A 9,783-nucleotide genomic window follows, 5' to 3' on the forward strand; every position below is an offset into this window, starting at 1 on the left:
AAGAGAATTATTCCTGCAGGAAGGCAACATAAAACATTGTACAACTAGATGATTCTGTGATTTAAACTATGGAGCTTTTTTGGGATCAAGGCATAACAAAACTATATGTTTAAACAAAAGAAAAATCCTATATCAGTCAAGCATGTCGTTCTTCTTGACATGATGGATCACCTGTCCTTGCTTAGCTGTGCAGAAAAGTGGAACTGACATTACCAGAGATTGAGGTGTATTGTTAAAGGTCAGATCTTTCTAGTGAGATTATTTTAAATGGAATTCTAAAAGTTCCACCCATGAAAAAGCATAGTTACTTTAAGTGAAATTTACTAATGTTGCACTCAAATGCATTTCTTTCATAGACTTCCACAATGGCACTGTTTTCTCATAGTTCCAGTCCCAGTCACATTGTAGACATTATATTATCTCCACAGATTCTCCTTCCTCTCCTCTCATTTCAGAGATCCATATCCATTCCTCATTGGCATATAGTATTATTTTGCTACATTATTTGATCAACATGTGACAATATGCCCTCATCTCATGGAGTGCATACTACCTGCTCCATCCTGATTCATTCACTGCGTCCAATAAACTAGCTTTAAAGACTTTTGTTGGTGCTTTCAAACCTCTTGAGGGTCTCGATCCAGTCGACATTATATGAAGTTCTTTAGTCAAAAGTCCTGCATGTACATCACACATCAATTCCAGCTTATTCCTGGTTCCACTGCTCTACCATCACCAGTTGCATCCTCAGTCATTATGCCCTCACTTGCTGAAACCTTCTCCAATCACAGTCTCCATGTCAACTTATTCTCAGTATTCAAAATCCTCCCTCTGACCCCATCTTAACTGTTCCTTCAACTATCAATCTTCCTGTTTTCTTTCATCTTTTTCACTTTCTTCCCAGTTAGCATTTACTGTCTGTATCCTGTGCTGTAAAAGACTTGGATTAGTCCTTTAGCAGGTCAGAAGCATTTCAGAAACACAACTTGCTGGTTGATTTTTGTTGTTGGCAACATCAAATTCTTAAATTTCCTTACTCCTTTGTCATGCATCAATCAACAAAAGAGGTTTATTTTTGTACATGAACACCTTATTTATATTTTAACATACCACTTCATTTGTGAGAACTTTCTGTTTTCATAAGGTATTTAGTTCCACCCTACAGAAATATTCCTGTCTATTATTTTACATAGAAAAGTTACCTCCATCCAAGGCCCCAAAGGAGCCTTCCATATCCATCAGAGATTTACCTGCAGTTCCACACCCGTCATTTACTGTATCCGTTGCCCCCAATGTGGTCTCCTTTACGTTGGGGAGACAGGACACCTATTTGTGGAATGCTTCAGAGAACATCTCCAGGACACACTCACAAAGCAACCCCACCCCCCAGTGGCCAAACACTTTAACTCACACCCCCACTCCTCCAAGGACATGCAGGTCCTCGGCCTCCTCCACGACCAAACCCTTACCACCCTGGAGGAAGAACGCCTCATCTTCCACATGCGGTTTTCACCAGTTTCCTCATTCCCCTCCCCCCCCACCTTATCCCAGATCCGACTTTCCAATTTGGCACCACCTTCTTGACATGTCCTACCTGTCCATATTCCTTCTCACCTCTGTGTTCCACCCTCCTCTCCGACCTATCACCTTTACCCCCACCTTCGTCTATCTATCACATTCTCAGCTACCTTCCCCTCACGCCAACCCCCTCCTATTTATCTCTCAGCCTCCCTCGCCCACAAGCCTCATTCCTGATGAAGAGCTTACGCTCAAAATGTTGACTCTCCTGCTCCTCTGATGCTGCCTGACTGGCTTTACTTTTCCAGCACCACACTCTCGACTCTGTTTTATGAAAGTTTGTCCTCATCTTTGATTGTACATACATACATGCATACCAACATATGAGGTAAACAAAATCAGATCATTCGGTCCTGTAAGCCTGCTCCATTTTTCAATAAATTCATGGCTGATCTGTTTGTGCTTCAAATTCCAAATTCCCATTTACCCCTAAAACAAGCTTTCATTCCCATCCCTGACACACTTCTATCTACCACTGTATTAAACAGACGTAGTGACCCTGCCTCCATTGCCTTCTGAGGCAGAGTCCTGAAGTTACACAAACCTGAGATTTTAAAAATCTCCTTGTCTCTGTCCCGAAAGGGTGACCACCAACTCCCCCCCCCTACCCCCCAACCCCTTCCTAATTTAAAAGCAGTTCCTGCTATTTCTGGACTGTCTCACAAGAAGAAACATGCTTTTCATATCCACCTTCTCAAGACCATTCAGGATCTTATACAGTTCAATCAAGTCACTCTTCACTCTTCCAAACAACAGTGGAAATAAATGTGTCTAACTTATTCTTTGCTTTGCTTTCATTTCTGGACTGATAGGGAGAAAGGAGGTAAGAACATTAAAAAATAGAAGCAGCAGTAGGTCATTCAACTCTTCACATCCACTTAGCCATTCAATGAGATAGTTTGACAATGGAGCTTTTAACTCTAACCCCTCCAATTACTAAATATTTGAAATAGTGAAATAAAGACTATGAATTTTCCTGCACTATCCCCATATCTATTGATTGTTTAATATGTAGAAATTTTTCATAATCAATAACTGAGCCTCCACAGCCCTCTGTGGCATAGCAAGCCAAAGATTTTCCACTCTTTGAGTGAAGAAATTCTTCCTCATCTGAGTCCTGTGTGGCCTATCCTTTATTCTGAGACTGTGCCCCTGGTTGTAAAACCAAACCTGACCTATCCCCAGTTACAAGAAACGTCCTTCCTGCCTCTAATCTTTCAAGGTCTGCAAGAATTTTGTACATTTCAATTAAATTATCTCCCATTCTTCTCAACTCTAGACAATAAAATTCGACTTTACTTAATCTTTCCAAGTGGGAAAATTCATCCATCTGGGAATTAGATTGGTGAACCTTCATTGCATTTCCTTGATGACAAGAATATGTTTCTGTAAATAAATTAAAACTGTCCACACACAAGGATTTTAGTGGAGTCAGGGGTCTGCAAAGATAGCTTTAAAAATGTCAATTAAATGTATGTTTACCTTCTGTGTACAGAATTCATATCATGAATTGTTATGAGAATCATTGACTCCTATAGCACAGAGTTAATCCTTTCTGGCAGCCCCTTTTCGGTGTCTGATAATGCTGAAACTCTTTTGTGAATAACAAGCTATCTACTTCCTTCCTGAAATTCATGAAGGTTTCCTATTTCACTACCTGTACTAATAATGCGTACACATACATATCGTGTTTCTGCAAAAAAACTTGCGTATTTTTTAATTGTCCTTAATTTAGAATTCTTTGCTAAAGTTTTTTGACAAGAATAATTTTATGTAGCTCTATCAAGTCTTCACTTTGAGGAAAAATGACCAGTGTGCTCAATTCTTCAGAGTCATAGAGATATACAGGACAGAAACAGACCCTTCGGTCCCACTCATCCATGCTAACCAGATATCCTAAATTAGTCTAGTCCCATTTGCCAATATTTGGCCTATATCCTGCTAACCCCATCCTATTCATGTACCCATCCAAATGTCATCATTGTATCAGCTTTCACCACTTCCTCTGGTAGCTCATTCTATGAACACACCACACTCTACATGAAAGAGTTGCCCCTTATGTCCCTTTTAAATCTTTCCCCTCTCATCTTAAACCTATGCCCTCTAGTTTTGGATTCCCCTACCCAGGGGGAACAAAAACCTGCCTATTCACCCTATCCATGCCCCTCATGATTTTATAACCTTCTATAAGGTCACCCCTCAGCCTCTGACGCTTCAGGGAAAATAGCCCCAACCTATTCAGCTGCTCCCTATGAGCTAATAACCTGCACTCCAAGGTCTCTTTGTTCGGCAACACCCCTAGGACCTTACCATTAAGTATATAAATCCTTCCCTGATTTGCCCTACCAAAATGAAGCACCTCACATTTTTCTAAATTAAACTCCATCTCCCACTCCTCAGCCCATCTGATCAAGATCCCATTGTACTCCAAGGTCACCTTCTTTGTTGTCCACCATCGATATTGGTGTCATCTGCAAACTTACTAACTATACCTCCTTTCTCACGTCATTAGGATTAACCGTACAGCATTTATCTGCAACTCTTCCAATAACTAAATACTCTTTTTGAAATAGTAAGATAAAGCTGCAAGTTGAATTTTCCAAATGAGACCTCACCAGGGCCTAATGTTGTTTTAAAATGACATAACTGAATATATACACTATACCTCTTACAATGAATCCAGATGTTCTATTTGTTAACAGCTAATAATTTTGGATTTAGTGCTCATTGGACATTCAAGTCTGACACAAGTTATCTAAAAATCCATACTTCATATGCACCAAAACAAGGAACCATCTCAAAATGTACAGTATATGATCATGGACTCATCTACAGAGGGGATAACAGGCCACAGCTTACACACTGGACTCGAGGAACACCAGGCCTGCTTCAAACAAAGGGACTGGGACAAATGCGCAATAGCCAGCACATCTAATGGTCCACCTCTCAACTTATCTAATCAATCTTGGTGTAGGTCTGTCAGAAAGGCCAAGCAGATCTACCAACACCACATGCTTCCCACAAGATGGTGGCCTTTTCTTTATTTATCTGTTGTTTCAGCTTGAATTTGTCATTCACTTCTGTTACTTATTCTGGCTTCATTAGTTGGGAGCACTGTGACATTAATCTTTAGACTAGCCTATTTTTTATGCTTTCAGCAGATGTGTGCCTCTAATCAACAAATGCTTAATACAATGTACATGAAGGATTTACTAATTTCTTTATGATTCCTTTGATGATTTTGTTTCTGCTCTATCTGACATTCCATTTGACTGGGGATATTGTGGAGATGCTGCATGATATTGATTTTCATAATCTGTTATGAAAGTGGCTCATTTCTTCATTCATGAACTGAAGGTCATTGTCATTCATCACAGTGCTAGAATGACAGAAGTATGCTTTCAAGCATTCAATGAGCTCATTGGTAGTCATGATGTCAGTTGGTCTATCTCTTAGTAGTCAGAACAATAGTCACCAATTAGAAGACAATCAGTTCTATGAAAGTGAAGAGGCCTACTCTAAGGTGTATTAATGGTCTTCAGGGATGTCATGCATCATAAATGGCTTTTTAGCTTGCTATGATTGGTATTCATTACAAGCATTGCATTGGCTAATGTCCTCAATCTTATTGCTCAGGTTTGGTTCATAGAGCACTTCCCTTACCTTGCTCAAACTAAACTCAATTCTCCAAAGGATTGCATGGGTGGAGTTCAGCAACTCTTTTCTTACCTCCTTAGGGATAATGACTGTATTTCCTTTGTACACAATGCTATCTTGGGCTACCCCTTCATCTCGGTTTGCCAAATTCTCTCAGATATCAATAGGGGTGTCTTTGATGCCTTCAGGTCATTCTTACATCATTGTGTTATGTAGCACTGAGAAATTTGCATCTTGTTACATAGTTTGCTTCATTCAAGCAAGATGCTCATTTTTCTATTCAATGTTTCTGCTAGACGAATGACTTCCAGAGCTTGGCAAGCTGTTGGCTCTCATTGACGGTGGAAGGTTTCACGCTCTGTCTTAGCATCCTTAACTTTTAGCATAAATAGTAATGCTCTCGCCATCCTACCGGCAATATATATCTGTTTCTTTTGCTTCAATTTCACATGCAGATATGTCTACAAATGAAGTAACATTCTTTACAGACGCTTTGGAGCAGTTAGAGGATCCTTGAAGAAAATATTTTAAGTGGTTTGTTGTCAGACTCCACTATCATTTTGTCTTTCCCAAACATGTGTTAGTTAAAATGTTCACATGGAAAAACAATAGCCAGGCACTCCTCTCAATCGGAGTGTAGCATTGTTCAGTTTGCATTAATATCCCATTGCAAATGCAACTGGTTGTCCTTGCAGCAAAACCTTTGCTCCAAATCCTGCTTTGCTGGCATCAACCTGCAAGGTGACTTCTTCAGTAACATGAAAGTAACCAACAGTTGTTTGATTAAAATGAAAGCTACTTCACACGAGTGTCCCAAGACTACTACACATCCTTTATAATGAGCAATTGTGCAGAGGTGCATACTCTGATAATAAATTAGGCACAAAATTTGCCAAATAATTCACAAATCTAAGAGATAGTTGCACTGCTTTCACATCTGTTGGTCACTTTGGGGCTCTGTTCCTGGAAGAGCACAGGCTATCTTACCTGTCTGGATTGTGTTAGAAACTGGGGTGCTTTAAAAGCTGAATCTTGCTAGTATTTCCTGTGCACCATGGGAACTAATGTAACTGCTGCTGTGTCCTTTCCTCAAAATAAACAATTTCTAATAAAAAGGACAAAAGGAATGTGACGATAAAGACCACTGAGTCCATTATGTCCCATAAGCTGACATCAAAGGACTATCGGGCACTATTTTTTATCCCATTATCAATGCAGTGTTCAGGAAAATAAAAGTTTTGTTCCCAAAAGGAATGAAAACTAATCTTCAGATGAAGGTGGAAAGTGGGTGAGAGTTATCCTGATCAAAGTTTGGGAGAAGATTTGTAGCTCGGGTGCTCGTTGTTGTGGTTCTGTTCGCCGAGCTGGGAATTTGTGTTGCAGACGTTTCGTCCCCTGTCTAGGTGACATCCTCAGTGCTTGGGAGCCTCCTGTGAAGCGCTTCTGTGCTGTTTCCTCCGGCATTTATAGTGGTTTGTCTCTGCCGCTTCCGGTTGTCAGTTCCAGCTGTCCGCTGTAGTGGCCGGTATATTGGGTCCAGGTCGATGTGTTTGTTGATAGAGTCTGTGGATGAGTGCCATGCCTCTAGGAATTCCCTAGCTGCTCTCAGACAACAACTCACCAGGACAAAAGGACCCAATACCTAGCATGAGCAAAACCAATGTAGTGTACAAAGTCCCATGCAAGGACTGCACAAAACACTACATAGAACAAACAGGAAGACAGCTAACGATTTGCATTCATGAACACCAACTAGCCACGAACCAGCTATCCTTAGTAGCCATACACTCAGATGACAAGCAACATGAGTTTGACTGGGACAACACTACTAATATAGGACAAGCCAAAGAGAGAACAGCCAGGGAATTCCTAGACGCATGGCACTCATCCACAGACTCTATCAACAAACACATCGACCTGGAACCAATATACTGGCCACTGCAGCAGACAGCTGGAACTGACAACCGGAAGCGGCAGATACAAATCACTATAAATGCCGAGAAAACATCACAGAAGCGCTTCACAGGAGGCTCCCAAGCACTGAGGATGTCACCTAGACAGGGGACGAAACGTCTGCAACACAAATTCCCAGCTCGGCGAACAGAACCACAACAACAGTTATCCTGATGTTGTGAGTAGTTGTCCCATGTCCATTGGCTAGAGGAACTCAAATAGGTGACTAACACAGATCAAACTACCTGCCCCTAGAGGTCAGGCTTTATCAATAAGTGTTCAGGGGCAGCCAGCAGTCCTCGTCAATGCACAGCAGAAAGTTACCTCCTTCAGATGGAAAATGGACCAGGAAGAGAGGAAGTGAATCCAAGAAACCCTTCAGCTGCCTCCATCACTTCAGTCTTTTAATAGCACGCATACTTCGTTTCTCTAATTAATTGACACATCATATCTAAACTTCGGCTTCTTAGCAAACTTAAGGAACTTTATGAAAATTCCTGATGAATGTTTGACTCCCTTTATTTAGTAATAATGGTCCCAAATCTGCAAAGCCTAACAGTTAGCTGCCCATCCAGAGAAATACCAGAGGTGTCCCAAATTGTGTTAGAAAACTTGCATTCATCTAGTTTCACTTGCCAGTAATTATTCTTTACACTAAAGGGAGTAAAGACCTTTATCATGGTAAGTTGTGACATTTCTTTAATAGTTGGCATAGAGTAGCGAGATCTCTTCAAAACTTTATTGAGGTCCTTTAGATCTGTGCATTCCCTCAGTCTTCCTGGTTTCTTCACTATTACTATTCTCCTACTCCAGTCTACAGGAGTTGTCCCTTTCTTGATGGTTCCTTCCTTTTTTTTTAAAGCTCTTCTTACCTTGGCTTTCACACTGGACTTGAGGTAACTAGAACTCTCCTTTGTAGATGCTAAATTGGTCTCATACTTTTATCTACTTTGTGACCGTAAAGATATCTTTGTAATGTTGTGAGATTTGGTCATCTGGCAAATTTCAAAATGTTGCCAATCTCTTCTCAGTTGAAACAAGCTGGAAGTTTGAACTAGTGCCTTGAACATATGAGATTATTTGATTTTACTCAATGTCTATTCTCTGGAACGTCAAATCTTAATTTTTCTCATTACAGTGGGCTGGAAACTTAATTTGTACTCTTGGCATCATATTGCATCAACCTTACTTCTCAGGATGTCAGTTTGTTTCACTCTTAAGGCTCTTCACAGGTCTGCAGAATTAATAATATTCTACAAAATTCTGGTATCTGATATATTCATTTGATTTTCTCCTTCTGCAATCTTTATTCTAATGATAGACCATTTTTTAATCGGATGACACAAACCTGTTGTGTGGATTAAAACGATGGTCAAAACCAGCAGCTTACATCTCTCCGGAGGTTATCTTGATTAACCTGTTTTGTTCCTTTCTAGCTAAGTACTTGCATACAGCGGTTCGGCCTGTTGCAGTTACAGTACTGCTTTTTTTTGTAATCCGACATCTTCTGCAATGTTTACATCCTGCATTCTCTAGCCCTGGAGTTTCTACTGACTCTTCTGCAAATATTTATTCTGTACTTGGCAGTAGCTTTCTTGAGAGTAGTTTTGTCCTCTCAGCTGACTTGCTTTTATGGCAGGATCACTGGTGCCTAAGATTCTGCTGCCTGTCTGTGATGAGATCATCTTTCAGGTTTCCAAATTCCACAGGATTTGGCTAGGTGTATCAGTGTATCCCTTGGATTTGATGTTGAACAAATACTGTCCATGAGTTACATTAATATTGGTTCAAAGTGTATACTCAAAACCTTCAAGGTCTCTGCAGCTGGCCTTTCAGCTCCTTAGTGAGATTTAGGTAGCACTCTTTCTCCAGCTAGAGAGCAGGTTTACTACTCCTATTTGCTCAGGTTTATTATAAAATTATTACAATTATTTCTATAGTTCTGCAGAGAGTATGGAAAAAGATTTTTCTTCTTCATGTCTCCTTTCTTTCCCACAACAGCAGGAAGTGTGAAAGAACCATTTTGTATTACGCAGTAATTCACAGTTGGTATTTTATTTTAATTACTTCCTGTTTATTTCAGTAGCTAGCTCCCCTACAGAGTCAAAGTGCAGAAAAGGCCCATTGGTATATTTTCAGCTGCACTGTTCCTGATACCAGGCTTCAAGTGATCGGTTTTCATGGCTGCTACAGACTGCACAAAAAGACACTTAGAACAGAAGTCGAGGGCAGATGACTACGTCAAACTAGCCAATGCACTAAGTACAATTGCATTTCTCTGAATAGTCATGAAGACATAGAGAGAGAACTTAACAGGATCAGGCAAAGCATAGGGAAAAGAATGTGAATTAATCCTGGAACTACATAACTCACTACATGCAATTTCTAGTTAATACGCTGTAGGAATGAATTGCTAAATGATTAATCCTTGTTAGGAGTAGATAGGAAGGCCCTATTCCCCTTGACTGAGGAGCTACAAATAGGATGTATAGAGGGCAAGAGGTGGGAATTTTAAAATGAATCAGAGAGTAAGTATGTTCAAATGAAACGACCAAATGAACTTCAAGTTGGAATTAGCTAAGCAGGGTAACAGGA

This window comes from Chiloscyllium punctatum, chromosome 32, assembly GCF_047496795.1.
Source record: "Chiloscyllium punctatum isolate Juve2018m chromosome 32, sChiPun1.3, whole genome shotgun sequence".
Lineage (NCBI taxonomy): Eukaryota > Metazoa > Chordata > Chondrichthyes > Orectolobiformes > Hemiscylliidae > Chiloscyllium > Chiloscyllium punctatum.